The sequence below is a fragment of the Papaver somniferum genome, chromosome 4, assembly GCF_003573695.1.
Source record: "Papaver somniferum cultivar HN1 chromosome 4, ASM357369v1, whole genome shotgun sequence".
Lineage (NCBI taxonomy): Eukaryota > Viridiplantae > Streptophyta > Magnoliopsida > Ranunculales > Papaveraceae > Papaver > Papaver somniferum.
Genome location: NC_039361.1, coordinates 57,427,984 through 57,442,777, shown reverse-complemented (window position 1 = coordinate 57,442,777; position 14,794 = coordinate 57,427,984). Strand labels below are relative to the sequence as shown.

The following is a 14,794-nucleotide window of genomic DNA, read 5'->3' as shown; positions in this document are numbered from 1 at the left end:
AGGGGGAAACCGTTTCTGAAGATGGCCCTGAGACGGAGACTGGTGGTGATACAGCTTTGTCTCCAATTTTGGCAGCCGCACCGGGCGACCTTGGAATGGATGTTGATTGAGATGAAAACGTCGTTGTGAATCAGACAATGGAGAGTAATCCAGTGGCCGCAGGTGCAATTTTCGTTAGGAATCCCTTGTAGGTTGCTGATGTAGACGCGGGCGCCACTTTCAACCCTCCATACCTGGTTCCTTATCCGGATCATGTGTTGATCGGAGGATTTAGCGTGCCAGCCAAACATGCGGCGCTATACACCAAGATATGGGAAAGCTACGGACATATCACCACGACCAAGAAGTTTACTAGTCGATTTGCGTTGGTTAAGCGTGTGGAGGAAGCTTTGTCTTTGATTGACGACATGTGCAACGTGACCGGTAATACTATTACTTAAACATGTGCGTAAACTTCGAGTTCAATGTTCCATCGTGACATGTGCGTAAACTTCGAGTTCAATGTTCCTTGGTTCGTTGAAGGTTTCTCTGAGGTTGAAAAGTTGCTGGTCGAAACAGTCGAAGGTGTAGCGCCCTCAAAGCTAGCAGCTGACTAATCCAAGTGATTAACTAAATAAGAGGCACTAAAATCTAAATCAATTACTTAAACATTCAATTAAGAAATCTGCTACAAAACTTAACCCAAAACTAGCCCGCTCAGAAATATATATATACAAGAACTCCTCTCCAATGATACATATACAATAGTCATTTGGTTTACAAATACAACATATAATATAATAAATATAGTGAAAGTCAACCAACTAACGGACTCAACTCCTCGAAGCTTTCGCTGCGCAATTTTGATCTGTCTCTGAAACTGAAAGTGGGAAAGAGTGAGCACATCATCCCTAAAAGGGGTGCCCCATAGGAATAACATTAAATTTCAAGTAATTATTGAAAATGATTTGAAAACAATTCATGTTTTCCCTAAACGTTAAAGCGCAATCAGTTACACATAGGTAAACAATCATGTATATGGAACTAACTCCTTCCAAACAATATATAATAATGGTGACTCGTCCCGCACCTAGATAGTTATATGGTGACTCGTCCCGCACCTAGTGATTGCATAAAAGCTCGAATTCATGTAGATATAAATGAAGGAGCAGTATCCTATATACCACAGATGGAAATTCTCATTTCCCAAAAAATTCATAAAGACAAACAAAGCATTACAATTCCTTTCCAAGCAATGGAAAGATTAAAAGAAATAACAGAACTTTCGTAAATCAAAGTTAAACAATGCATGGAATACACAATCAGATAATGCATGAATTTGTTAAACTTAAACATTGGTAAAATAAAACAAAAATAATCACAAAAGAGTTAAAGTATTCCCACCTCTTTTGATGACAAGCCACGCCTACCTCGAGATCCATGATCCACAGGTTCATCCTTTGGATCGATCGTTGTTAATAGACTAACTGTTAATCATACAAGCACTCTAAGAATCTAACCAAAATGGCTCACGCAAGAATTATACAATCTATATAACGGTTCTAAGCCCATTTTTTTTACTTTACACCTTAACGTTATATATCTTTAGCATATCTAAGGTTTACTAATTTAATTAGGTTGATTCTATGGTCCATAACTAAGCCTTTTGAATATCTAAGACTCTGCTGAAGGAACCAAAGGTCAACTCATACTACAAGAGGTCCAAAACATCTAATTAAATAAACTGTCCTTAAGCCCAAGTCCACTAAACAAGCCCATTAAACTAAGGTCCAATATATCTGAGTCAACTAACGGTCACTAACTGTCAACAACCAGTCAACGTCAGTCAAAGGTCAACGTCCAGGGTCAATGGTCAAGGTCAGGTCAATTGTCTAACTAGGTCAACTGAGTCTACTCAGGTCAAAACATGGAATTAAATGAGTCACAACGATTCAACTGAGTCAGATAAACAATCTAGTCAGACCTTTGTCTGACAGTTCAACACAAGGCCTAAACTTAAACTATTACAGCTTTAGTTCCTACCACATATACTTCTTCTTTATCATTTAAACTTCAATTCAAAAATGTAAACAAACTTCAAACTTCAATTGCAATTACAAACTAGGCTTACCTGACATTGCAGTTCCAAGCTTTCACAGAAACACTATCTACAACTGTATAATCAACCATCTAACCTCTCTTCATTCTACAACATCATACAATTTCACAATCCCCTTATCCCTCAGCTCAACCACAACTCTCATAACATTAACACATTCTAATGAACTGTAATAACATCCCAGTTCCATCACCTAATACCTCTTAAATACTAAATTCATGTCAGCACCCACACTGCTTGCCATTCAAACTTCTACAATCCATTAACTCAGTTCATTGCACAAACAAATGTAGCAACACCATCTCTTCCCCATTCACTGTGATGATACAACACCACTTCAACAAATGCAACTCCATCTAGCCCTTCTCCATTGAGTATTAACACTAACAGTTTCATCTCTAAAGGCATGTTACTCATAAACACCACCACCTGCAACAATTCATTTGAGACCATACTCAATCCATAAACACAATTACTCACACCCATCTCTTCAAATCTCTCATCCATCAACAACAAAACAACAACAGCAGCAACACCTTCCTTAGACTCAAATCATTAATCGTCTAAACATCCTAGAATTATCAACATCCACAAGTCCATACTTCAGTTCAGAATTAAGATGACAACTACATAACCACCACCAAATCACATCTTAGTTCATGGCATTTCATAACTTCAACGACTAGAAATTTTAATACCTAACTAAGATTACAGAGGAGAATCATTACCTCAACCATTTAGTCTTCATTAATAATTTTTGGATGCATTCAAAGCAACACACATGTCCTGCAACAATCAACATACACACCCAGCTGATCTTCCAACCAATTACAACACCTTAACTGCACTTCCAATCATCACACCCAATCCTTAACTCTAAAACTTCTCTAACTCGAACTAAGAACAACAACCCAATTCTTCATATCCATAGAACCCATTTCCAAACAATTATCTAAACCGTCACTTACATCTTATTTATCTGTAGTTGAGACTCAAGAACCCTAATTCTCTTTTATTTCTTTCACAGAGCTGAAACTCTGATTTTCTCAATTTATCACCACAACAACTTCAGAAGCCTCAATTAAACAAACCCGTCTCATAATTCCATCTAACTCTTTTTAATTCTTACTCGAATCAAGTTCCAAATCAAAATACAGTAAACCCTAACTATCTGATTCATCCTCGATTTAACTTCAGAACAACTCCAACATTTAATTAACTTCACCCCGTTCCTAAATCTACTAAACCCACTCCTAATCATTTATCATAGCATCTGCTTCACTTTCTAAATCTTCTCAGAGAAACTCTAATTCCGATCTTCTTAACTTCTTTGTAACTGTATCTTCAAATCAACATCACTAATCTATTCTTCAACTCCTAATCTTCAAAACCCATCCTTCAATCATCCCCCTTAGACCTCAAATAAATCTTCTTTGAGTTTAATTTCATAAGACCCTAAATTGAATTTCAATTCAATTTGCAGAAACTCTAACCCTTCGATTCTTCACAGAATCCACTTCATAACTTCAATTCGACTACAACCCTTATGTTCCTCATCTAACAACAACCTATTTCACCTCTCAATCATCATGCCAGCCCTAATTCTATTTATAACAGCATCCACTTCTTCTTGTCTCGATCTACACCTCCACCAACAGTTACTTCCTAATCCATCTCTTCTTCATATGATTTACTTCGATATCATCACACGCAACTCACAATCACTCTGCAGAAATCGAACAGAAGAAACGAGAGGAGGACAGAAGAAGAAGAAGAATGAAGAAGAACTAGAAAGAAGAAGAAGATAAAGAAGAAAGAATAAGAAAAATTGATTTCTGTTCGACACGTATCCAGTGACAAGACCAACGACCCATGATAAAGGCACCCACCCAAATGTTAAGGGCAGCCAGGTCTGTTTCATATTTATCCAATGATATCTTCTTCGTCCGATGTCTGATTGACAAGTTCGAGTAGTCCAATTCGCATAACTTTTCGATACCTATTCAATGATATTAGTTTTGTATCTAGATCGTTGTTAGATTAATTTCTAATAACTAACGTTCGAGTTACATTAATCGAGTTATTATCGGCTAAATCGTCTCTTGACTAGTCTAATAGCGTTGACGAGCTTGAGGGTCCTTACAGAAGGTCCTTTTGCGGATATGGTGAAGAAGCAGGAAGCGGAAGTCGAAAAATTGTCCAGGAAGCTGAAGTTGAAGAGGGCGGATCTCCAAAGCACGAAGGAGGCTCTTGCTAAGAAGAGCAATCCATTGTTGAAAAACTTTCCTTGAATGTATTTTTGTCTTCTGAACTTCTTATTTTTAGGGTTTTTTTTTTTGAAAGGCAAATGAGACGCCTAGTTTATGGTTTTGATTTCCTGGATTTTTGGGTTGATAGACAAATGTTACCTTGAGGGTTTTGGATTAATCTTTTGGAATGAATTTTTTTGGAATGTATTGTTTTGGGAATGATGTTATCTTGATTACAATTAAAATTGCCTTGGCGCGGTAGACGTGGCTGGCATGGTTTTCCATTGGCACAGCGGTGCGGCTGGCATGGTTCGCATGCCTTGGCGCGGAGATGTGGTTGGCATGGTTTGCCATTGGAACAATGGTGCGGCTGTCATTGTTGGCATGCCTTGGCGCGGAGATGTGGCTGGCATGGTTGGCATGCCTTGGCGCGGAGATGTGGCTGGCATGGTTTGCCATTGGCATAGTGGTGCGGCTGGCATGGTTGGCATGCCTTGGCGCGGAGATGTGGCTGGCATGGTTGGCATGCCTTGGCGCGGAGATGTGGATGGCATGGTTTGCCATTGGCACAGTGGTGCGGCTGGCATGCCTTGGCGCGGTAGCATGAGAATTAGGGTTTGGCATAGATGATGTCGGTCAATGTTAAGGGTTCTGCCGTGGAACATGACACATAAAAAAAAGGTACCCTGGTAATTATTACGTAGGCATGCTGATCGATTCAATAAATGTGCTAATGGTCATAGTGACGTCATGTCAGTTGTATGGTTTTACGATTTTAACCCTAAGCTAAAAACCACCATCAACAATTACACACTGTAGCAAAATTACGGTTGCTAATTTCGTGCAGTAGTTACCAACCGTAACTCATCATGTGCATGGGAGTATTTACTTCACTATTTACGGTTAATAAGATGTAAATCAAGGCCAACCGTAATTAAGTTACGGTGTATTATTGAATTTTCGTTTCCAACCGTAATTTACTCTGTGTGTTTTAATTTTCTTTTGATGTATTTACGGTTTGTTAGAAGATGACAATTACTAACCGTTGGTTTGTTACGTCTTGTATAGGATTATAGTTACAAACCGTAACTGTGTTCCGGTTTGTTTGTGCTCTTTCGTTACCATCCATACCTTCATATATGTTTTCGTTTTGTCGCCTCGTTTAGACTACTGTGGTATATTTTTGTTCAGGTCGTGGATGCACCTCCTATAATGGATGAACAACCTTTAGCAAATGAAATTCTCACAGAAGATTCTAGCTTTCACTATTTAACCAAGGAGACATGGGATGAGAAAGAAGATGCAAAAAAGTGGGCTAGAGAACGAGGCAAGTTGATTAAGTGTATCATAGTTTTTAATGGTACCACTAGTGATATTTCCTTTCAAATGGTTTGCGATTGTAGTGGACAACATAGAAGTCACGCAAAAAAAGGTACCGTGCATGAAGCAAAGACAAAGAGGAAGATGAATACTTTCTCTAAGAAGACTCGGTGCCCCTTCAAGCTTCAATTTAAAAAGAACGCGGCAAAAAAGTGGTTTTTGGAGAAAGTTGTATGCGGTAGTCATAACACCACCCTATACCGGAGAGTTTTCTAACACACTCTTATGCTGGACGCCTTACTGAAGAAGAAGAGAAGATCATAGAGTCATTGACACAAATTCGTATGAAGCCCATTGATATCCTCGCTCACTTAAAGGAAATAAACCCACAAAATGCTTCTACTTTGCCTAACATCTACAACGCAAGAACAAAATTGAAGAATAAGAAATGGGAACAAAGGAACGAAATGCAACAATTAAGGCATTTGGGGGAGACGTATAATTACTCGGTTTTCCATGACGAAGATGAGAAAGGACGAATAAGACATCTTTTATTGGCTCACCCTGAGTTTTTAAAGTTGGCACGGTGCTCTCATCAAGTGCTTATAATGGATTGCACATACAAAACCAACAAGTTTGAGATGTCGTTATTGAACATTGTCGGGAAAACTTCTACAAATGCTCCTTTTAGTGTTGTTTTTTGCTTCTTGAAAAATGAGCTCGAAGAAAGCTATGTGTGGGCATTAAACCAAGTGAAGCTATTCTACATAGAGGGATACACTCCAAAGGTGATTATTACCGACAAGGAACAAGCTTTTTTTAATGCAATAAAGAGGGTTTTCCCGGAAGCTCATAACCTTCTTTGCACGTTCCACTTGTGGAATAGTATTGAAACTAAGTGCATGCGCATTGTCCGTCCAACCAAAAAAAGCGAAATGGATAAAAATAAAGAAACTACCGTTACATCAACAAGAGGAAGCCAAGGAGAAATATAAGAAGGATGACAAGTTGGCGGAACTAAAATGGGATAGTTTCAAAATGGAGTGGAGAGCCTTGATTCATTTATCACCGTGGATGAATATGAGGATAAAGCTCGTATGTTAGTGGCTCATTGGAAAAGAAGTTATCAAAGTGTTGTAAAGTATTTGTTGGATAATTGGTTGGATCTGCATAAAGAGAAGTTTGTAGCGGCGTTCACTAACCAATATAGGCACTTTGACAACCAAGCTACAAGTACGGCGGAGTCATCTCACAACCGTTTGAAGAAGAAACTTCATAGTTGTAATGATGGGTTAGTTACGTTATTCGAAGCCATGGATGCGTATTTCCTCCGTGATCACGATAGGTTACAGAGTCTTTTGAAAACATCAAAAGTAAACTACACACCAAATGGTTGGACAATGTGTGGCTAAGGGTAATTACATTTCAAGTTTCGCACCGCGCAGTTGATAAGATAATGTATGAAGTACAACATTTTGAATTGGGGGATTATGAAGAAGAGTGTGTTTGTCCAAACATGACAAATTTGGGACTCCCATGTCGGCATGTTATAGCCACATACCAAGACAAAGTGATCCCGATTCAAGTTGTTGATCCATTTTTGCAACAATTACCATTCCGTGAAACAATAATTGATCAAGATTTTGGAGGAACGTTTGGCGATATCAAGATTGGAAAAAATATGCTACACTAAGCCCGGGCCAAAGGCAAATATGGTTGAGTAACTTAGGAGATTTCGTATATCCACAACTTAGGTTTGATATCAAGGAACCACCAAAGGGTAAGAGTAAGGGGAGGCCTCGTACCAAAAAAAATAAGTACGTAGGAAATAAAAAAGCAAGGGAATTAGCGGAAGAATCAGAGAAAAGAGATCCTTCGGGTTATGAATGGTTGAGAAAGGAATATGAAGCGGAGGATGAGATGGAAGAGGATGATGTTCAAGGTAAAAACAAACGAAAAAGAGGTCAAGCGGATAAATGAGAACCAAGCCGTCAAAATGTACAACAAAAATGTATCGAGCTTCCTACTCAAGAAAGTGCAACAAGCAAAGTTGATTTTAAAGGAAAAGGTCCGGCATTTCGCTCCAAACAAGAACAAAGAAGTAAAGTTATTGTTAAAGGAAATGGTTGCAAATAAAGTGCAAAAAACGATGATGGAGTTAAAGGTAAAGGTTCCTTTATCAGTTACGAGGTTTCCTCCCAAGCTAGTTCAATAAAAAAACTTGTTGGTAAAGTTGGTCTTAAAAAATTAGCAAGGAACAATGGAAATAGTCTGATGGTTGAAAACATTCCATCAAGTGGTGACCACCACCTAGAGATGAGAATGGTCGATATATCCGTAACTATTACATTCTCTATGAAAGTTACCTTCTTTTTTTTCCCGACTATATTCGTGATTATATCAAGGCCACGGATGATGTTCATGGTGATGGGAATTGTGGTTACCACGTCTTCGTGGATCAACTTGGACCCTTTGAAGACGCGAAATAGCGGGGTTGTGACCAAGTTAGTTACGTAAGGCAAAAATGCTTAATGGAACTACGTGGTCAACGCGACTTCTATAAGACAATGATGAGAGTTGAAATAGATGAAACTTATGAGGTGTTAAATGAGAGCTTCGCGGAATGGGAAAGGCGATTAATCGATATTAAATCTTTGACAAGCGAATATTGGATGTGCATGCCTATATGTGGCCAACTACTCGCCAACGCATTCAATTGCGTCATTCATTTAATCTCCAGAGACATGAGCTATACATTTGCACCAACAATAAAACCGTTTGACGAAGATTTGTCAACAACAAAAATAGTTGTCATGGGGCACGTGCATGGAACTCGTTACATCGACCTGCGATTGCAAGAAGGAAGCCTATTACCTCCTTTGAGGATGGAATTTGATTGTGACGGTGAACTCCCCAAGTCTTGGTGCAATTGATTTGAGGCTAGGATCGAATTGTGGAAGGCTATAATACATTCCTTGTCATCCTAATTCATAGTTATGACCGACGATGAAGATGCGTAAATGTTGTGAAGGGTGGTGAAAAACATTTTATATTTTGTATTTTGGTATTTTGACTAAATGTGATGTGATTAAAAGTGACAATATCATATCTATTTGATTCACGTTATGAATGAAGTATTTTGTTAAATTTATATTGTTATATTGTTCATTCCATTATTTCATCTCCCAGTATGGTTACGGTTGGTAAATATTTTCTATTTACAAACCGTAACTTGAACTAAAATCAGTTTCCAACTTACAGGGTCATGTACAGTTGGTAATGATAATATAGTTACAAACCGTAACTAACCACAAAAGATAATTTCATTTTCCAGGATGCTTACGGTTGGTAATTGTTTTCAAGTTACACACCGTAACTCGCTTACGGTGGATAACTCTTATGCTTTTACGTACCGTAACTGGAACTGGAAAGTTATGTAAACTCAGCCACATAAGATTAATGTCAATAAACTAACTTTATTAATAAACCATCTTCGATACGAAACTAATATTACATCCATTGTACCAATACAAATATAAATGACATTACAACTTGTTCATTCGTGCGACTTAAAAGGATACTAAAATTCAGGTTGACGAGTGCGATTGAAATCTGTAAGGATGTTGAAATGAGGTAAGTATTGAAAATTTGATCTTTTCTATCTTCTCCATTCTTGAATAGAGCTCTATAAAACTTCAGCGTCAGTTTCGCCATTTAATCGTATTTGACCCATAATACGAGCTAATGCCATAAATTCTTTAATTTTGGCCCGAATAGCTCCATATCGAACATACAACATAATTCCATCGCGGTTATTAGGGTTACCTGTTTCGGAACAAAAAATTTCATAAATGGTTCTCAAATAGCTTGTACTCACTAAGCCATCGCGACGTCGTTCTTCTCCTTTTTTTGGATAGCATAGAACATAGTTGCGGCAAATACATAAATCTTCTTCCAATGTAAATTCAGGGTTTGGAGCCATAATCTAGTTTAAGGTAGGAGATGATTCATGTGGAGTTGTAACTTCTATTAAGGAGAATAAACATATATATATATAACAATTCGGTTTTTTGTATTATGTAACGGATCTATTTTTTGGAAATAAAGTCGTTGAAGGTTTCAACGACTATATTTTCAAATCAACCTATGACAACTCAGTAGATAAGCTCATAAATATCCAGGAAATAAACAAGTTACGATTGGTAATTAAAATATAGTATCAAACCGTAGCCCTAAAATTGATTTTTCATCAGATTTACGGTTGGTATTTATTGGAAGCATACACACCGTAACTCTGTAGAAATTTCACTTCCAGAGTTCCGGTTCGCTGCTAAATTACAATTACCAACCGTAACTCTGCAAAATTTTGAGATACCAGGGTTACGGTTGATTAGGTTATTTCTTTACCAACTGTCAGTGTGACCTCTCCAAATCTCAAAAGTTCTAGGATGATTTACGGTTGATAATGCAAAACAAATACATATCGTATTTAGCCTACAGTTTGTAACCTAATTTCGTGACCAACCGTAACTTTCCTACGGATTGTAACTTACCTTTTATTACCAACCGTAACAGAGAATAACTTGAACATTTTGTGGCTAGAGTATGTACAGTTTGTAACTTGAAAATTACTACCAACCGTAACTTGAGAGCTATCTCAATTTTATCAGTCAACCAGTAACTAATCACACAGTTCATAACATGTTAATTCGTTCCAAGTAATTCATAAGCTAAAATCCATAACCACACAATTTATAACATGTTCGTGATAATATCCATAAGCTAAAAACTAACCACACAACCATGAGTTCTTGATAATATCCATAAACTCAAAACTAACCACACAACCATTAGTTCTTGATAATATCCATAAACTAAAAACTAACCAAACAACCATTAGTTGGTGGTACCACGACGATCACGACCTCTTTGTTGGTGGTACCACCACCACGAGTGCGAGGACACGACGACCACCGCCACTACGACCACCTCTTTGGCTAGTACCCACACCATGCACATCCTTTTCCAAAGGCGTCTCTTCGTTGTTAGATGACGGCTGACTATGGCTAGTACTCGCACCTCCAATGGACTTTCTGCCCCTTTTTAAGCCTCTTTCTTCCATGACCAACCCCTCGTACAATTCTTTCATGGTTGGATCATGCATATTCTTTATTTTCTCTTGTAAGGTCTTTTGTTGAGGAGCTTCAATAACACCATTAGAACGTATGCATGAAGTCATACTATTAGCCAACTTTTGTCCCCGCTCTTTCTATTCACACATAAAAAAGAGTCTTAAGAGATTATTCCATAATACATAATATAAATTAGAACTAAATTCCAAGTCATGAGGATAACAAAGTTATGTACCGACATGAAATATAATTTTCTCCAAGTCATACCAAATAGTCCATTTGTCTCTTTGCTCTCCTCGGCAACCTTCCTTTTTTCTATTGCCTTTTGAATAAGTGGTTGGGCCTCCAGATCATTATTAATCACATGTGGATGACCAAAATGATAATACCAATCTATGTAATCATCAACGGCTTCTTTCGTGTTGTCAGAAGTCGTTGCCTCTCCCGCTGCGAGTTGGTATCTTTGTTGATGGCGGTTGTTCCAAACATCAACCGTCAGAGTTGGGCGGTAGTTGAGTACAATAGTGGGGCTTTTTGTCTCGGATCCATCCTTGGATAATTTGAAGTTTTCCTTAACTACCTTTTCTTGAATATTAGCAATTTGGCGTAGAGTTCGACGAGGATTGGTCATAACATAACCTGTGGCATGATACAATGGTCCGGTGTAGCCCGCGGTCTGTGTGAACCGACAAACATCAACTCCATTTTAAATCCTCAAATAAGGGTCGAAGATAACATCTTCAACAGTGAAAGCATCTATTTCCTGCCTCACTTGAATGAGCCTCGCTTCTTTGTTCCTTTTTTGTCTACCAGTGAACATAAACTTCTTTCATGTAGGTCCATTATCATGTTCTTCCCATTCAGTAGAAGGTCTCAGGCTCGGAAAGTGGTCATACACCCATGCCTGGAAAAATATAAAAAAATTTAAGCAATTGGGACATGACTACAAAAGATAAATATAACAAACAATCATAAAATAAAAAATGATAAAATGTAACCAAACTTACCATTAGAAGTGCAACATTCCCAGCAATTTCAGTAACTCCAACCCTCGAGGCCTTTCTTAGACTTTCAAGTAGATATGCAAGTGTGGCAGTGCCCTACAAATACTCTCTGGTCTTCTTCAAATCCTTCAACAATTGTAGGTAATGAACATTCACCCTATTTCCCGAGTTATCGGGAATGAATACGGTCCCAATAGAATACAACAAATACGATGTGGATGTACGCCTAGCTCTTGTTTCATCTATCACCTCATCTGCCAATTGCTTTTTGAGCGTGTCTTCAAACTTCGTCTTCAAATTATTCAACAGCAACTTCTTTACTTTGGAAACCTTGTGTGGTTGCGAAGGGTCATAACCAGCAGCCAACATAAACTCCATCTCGGTCTCGTCTTTATCCCACCCAAGTGTTTCTTCAAAAAGGCTGTAAAGATCAATCCAAGACATGTTGTTATCGAAACCTTCATACACAGATTTTCCTTCAACTTCCAAGTCAAGAATTTGCTTCACATCGTCCGATATTATTGTCATTTCTCCAATGGGAGATGAAACGTATCGGTTTCAAGCCAATATCATTCCCTGAAGGCACATACCACAACACTATCATACTCTGATTGGGTATTCAGAATTCCAGGCCCCTAATCCTGAACTTTCCACTAGAGTACGAACATCAGGACATTCTTCACCTAATGGCCAATACATAGCCCTTTGAGGCTTGAGCAATTTGTTCGCCGTTGCATGATCCTAAAAAAATACAAACATATTTTGTTAAACTGAGATAAATGAAATATACATAAATACAAACAAAATAAATCGAAATAATTTATAACAATGTGTTAAGAGAAACATACCCTAGTCTCATAGACTTTTGCGGCCCAGGAATTGGTATAACCAAATAAGATTGAGGACTTATCTGGTGCCTCGCCCCAATGACTTTTATTCTTCTTCCGTGGCAACAACAACTTTTTTCCTTTAGGAATATGCAACCCTTTTGGTACGGGTTCCTTTCTCGGCTTCTTTTCTTTAACTGGTTTAGCTGGAGCTGGAGTTGTAGCTACAACAATTTCTTTCCCCTTGTTTTGTACTCCCTCTTCATCATTTGCTTCCTCTTCCTCATCTTCATCACTTACTTCCTCTCCCCGCTTTTCATCATTTCCTTCTTCTTCCTCCTCTTCTTCATCATTAGATTCATCAGGAATTTCTTCCTCTTCTTCATCTTCAGCTTCTTCACGGTTCTTTTCAACTCCCACCTCTTCAATTTCTTGATCATTAGGTTCAGCTCCTTCTAATTCAACCCCAGAGTTACCTACAGATGGTTCTCTAAACCTAATCTCAAATTGATTCTTCTTCTTCGCATTCTTTGGGACACCTCTATGATCTACCCCTAAATGTTTGTCACCGCGAGGGGTGGCTGTATGATCAATCGGAGTTAAGTTATTCTCTCTCTTATTATTCACCCTATCAGGATTCCTACACAAGCAATACATTTGTATGATTTCTTAAAGGTTAGACAAACAAGATAGAAACAAATAAACCCCAAAAATTGTGACCAAAACAACTTACGGTTTGTAATATGATGTTCAATAAAAACCGTAGAAAAGTAACGGTATGTAACTTGACACTCGTAAGAAACCGTAGAAAGTTACAGTTCGTAACTTGGAACTCGTAAGAAACCGTAGAAAGTTATGGTTGGTAACTTTCGTTTCGATATCAACCGTATAATAATTTGATACTTAGTTTTCAGACACAAGATGACTTACGGTTGAAGACGCAATTAACCATACATGTCGTAACATACCTGCGATTCATAATTGAGCAACTCTTATGAGCCGTACAATCAAATTCTCTATGTGACACATCGTCACTTAGGGTTGGTAATAAACTCACAATTACATATCGTACGTAACATACAGTTGGTAATAAACTAACAAATATGCACCGACAGTAACAAAAAGGACATGCAAGATAAAATACAATTCGTAATAGGGTTTCAAATACCAACCGTAACTGAACAAAATTCTCTGTCCCAAGAACTTACGGTTGATATTTGAGATGAATTCAATAGTTACGAACCGTAAAAGCATCAAATTCATCAGCTACGGTTCGTAATTGAACCAATTCCAACCATAGAAACATCAAATGCAGAATTTGAAAATCGATTTTTAACCTAAAACCCTAATTTTTGATGGAGCATACACTTAAATTGAACACAATAAACAAAATACTAACTGGGTTTTTCACAACATACCTCATATAAGTCGTTACACCTGATTTCTCCACTTGGGGGGTTTGGAATTGATGTTCTTCACCGATTGAGGGATGTTCTTGATTTGAAGCCGTTGAATCATCGTCAACTTTCTTCTTCTTCGTCATCTCTAATATAGACTTCAATCAACGATTAGTAATGTTTCGAATCACCGATTAATCGAAAACAACGATGAAGTTTTCGATTGTAATGGAGGTGGTTACGGTTGTAATGGAAGAGAAGAGAAGATGAAAAGAAAAACAAAAAAATGATCTTGATTTCTCTTCCCATTCATTAGGTTTAAATATGATGGAGGACAATTCAGTCTTTTCAACTAAAAAAGAAGGGGCAAATTAGTCCATTTAAGGTGAAAAGGGTAGTCTAGTCAATTTACATCCCCTTTAGGACATCCCCAAACCAACTAAAGGGACATTACTATCACACTGCCGCCCCTCTAATAAACCATGCCGCCCCTATAACAGGCTTGATAAAAAAAGTACTACAAGTATATTTTTTTTTGAGCAAAGGAAAGAAAATATATTGATGGAGAAAACAGTACAGACTTGACACTGACCGAAAACATAAAGAAAATAGCTAAATAGAGATACCCATATGAGTATCCTGCGCTAAAACCTGACTTATGATATTTGGTGGATCATCCCACCAAATTTGGAAGTGCACACTAGACCTAGCAAATTTTGCAAGCTTATCAGCTACATGGTTACATAACCTTCTTTAGAAAGAAACTT

The 14,794-nt window shown here is 37.9% G+C and overlaps 1 long non-coding RNA gene across 1 annotated transcript; it reads right to left on the bottom strand.

Moving 5' to 3' along the window:
* Positions 1-631: 631 nt before the first annotated feature.
* Positions 632-3,845, bottom strand: LOC113275605. Its single transcript, XR_003323686.1, has 2 exons — positions 2,111-3,845; positions 632-859 (listed from the first exon to the last, which is right to left on the bottom strand). It is a non-coding gene; the product is annotated as an uncharacterized LOC113275605 (long non-coding RNA).
* Positions 3,846-14,794: the final 10,949 nt, after the last annotated feature.